The 1,635-nt window shown below is 28.5% G+C and overlaps 1 long non-coding RNA gene across 1 annotated transcript; it reads left to right on the forward strand.

The window, feature by feature from the left end:
• The first annotated feature begins 85 nt into the window (after window positions 1–85).
• LOC111084699 lies at window positions 86–1,270 on the forward strand. The gene is made up of 3 exons (XR_002609683.1): window positions 86–539; window positions 979–1,138; window positions 1,190–1,270. It is a non-coding gene; the product is annotated as an uncharacterized LOC111084699 (long non-coding RNA).
• The last annotated feature ends 365 nt before the right edge of the window (window positions 1,271–1,635 follow it).

The following is a 1,635-nucleotide window of genomic DNA, read 5'->3' on the forward strand; positions in this document are numbered from 1 at the left end:
GTATTTCGAAATATTTAAACCTTGTAAATAAAATATTGTGTTTTTTGTAAACCGTCTTCATCTTTATTATTTAAGAATTGTACTTCTTCTTTATACTTTTTTTCTAAAATAATATTATTTAGATAAATTAAAACTTTACATGAAACTAATACTTGTTATACGAAAAACCCGTGATGTTAAACTTATATAATTATTATATATATTTATTGTGTGTAAAATGTTTCTGAGAAGGAAAAATAACTTTTTTCTAGATAACCTGCTATCTAGTGATTGTAGTACTGACGTGTGAACATGTGATTGACAAGATGGTGTAAAGTGAGAAATGCGTCTTTCTACTGTGAATTTTTGTCTTTATGTTAAATTAAGTTCGTTAACTTAGAAAAGCTACAGCATAAAAATGTGTCAAAGAAATAAGAATTTGTGTTTTATTATGTTAAAATAACATTTTGGAGAAGTCGTTCAGAAAAGTGGATCACATTTAATGAAGAAAGGTTCAATGCTATTATTATTTCTTATTATTGATTCAAATCTTCCAAAAGGTAAAATGAAGGTAAAATTTTGAAGTTACCTTCTGTGGTTTATTAATAGTGACTGAAGCTTTTAATAGTACTTTAGCTCTTTGTTCTTAATGAGTTAGTTTCTTTTGAAAAAAGTTACCAAAGTTTCATGCTATTCATTATAGTTTTTACATCCAAATGATGTTAAGTGTTTCTTATAAATACAAATGACATTTCTATTTGTTACCTATTAATATCATAATCACTGAAACCTGAAAATGATACTCATATGATATTCACAGGGCTTAGTAGTTACAAAGAATATCCATTTTTCTCTTTCTTTCTTGACATAAGTTATAATGCTCCTAGTACTAGTAACAGTAAAACGTTAACAGCCCATTGTTCTGACAGCTTTTATTTATTATTGTATAAAAACTATATATTATATTCGTAGAGTACACTATAGCTTTTCTATCTGTAGATCTCACCACAGATGGGAAGACCCAGCATGTAGCCTGATGCTGTATGTAAGTTAAAATTTAACCAAGCTTTAATAAGTTGGGTTTATGTAAAGTAACCATATAGAAAGTGTGTATGTAGCTACAAATAAAGCTACTTGATATTAACAATACTTATTATAGGTGATGTATTCTTCATTGTAATATTAACTCATTTTCTGAGGTTTATTATAGGTGTTGTATTCTTCATTGTAATATTAACTAATTTTCTGAGATGACAATGTCACTTTTAGAATTTCCAGTTCTATGGGCCAGCCAGTGAAATTAGGTCATGGCAACATAATTTTACTGGTTGGTCCAGTGAACTGGACATTCTGACAATATATTGTGATCCACAATGATGACATAATTTTACTGGTTGGCCCAATTAACTGGACATTCTTACAATGGATCTTTATTTAGGATTCTTCTTAGGTCACAATCCAGCCAGTCTAAGCTTGGCTATTTACAATATGTATTTTCAAAAGGTTCCTTTTATCATCACATTTAAGGTATTAGGTAAAATTAAGAAATTTGTGGCTACATAACTGTGCCTCATTTTATTTTCTTACAAATACAACAACAAAGGTTTAATAATGACATTCCTGTTTTGAAAGCAAAAATGCCAGATTTGTGTACAG

This window comes from Limulus polyphemus, unplaced genomic scaffold, assembly GCF_000517525.1.
Source record: "Limulus polyphemus unplaced genomic scaffold, Limulus_polyphemus-2.1.2 Scaffold95852, whole genome shotgun sequence".
NCBI lineage: Eukaryota > Metazoa > Arthropoda > Merostomata > Xiphosura > Limulidae > Limulus > Limulus polyphemus.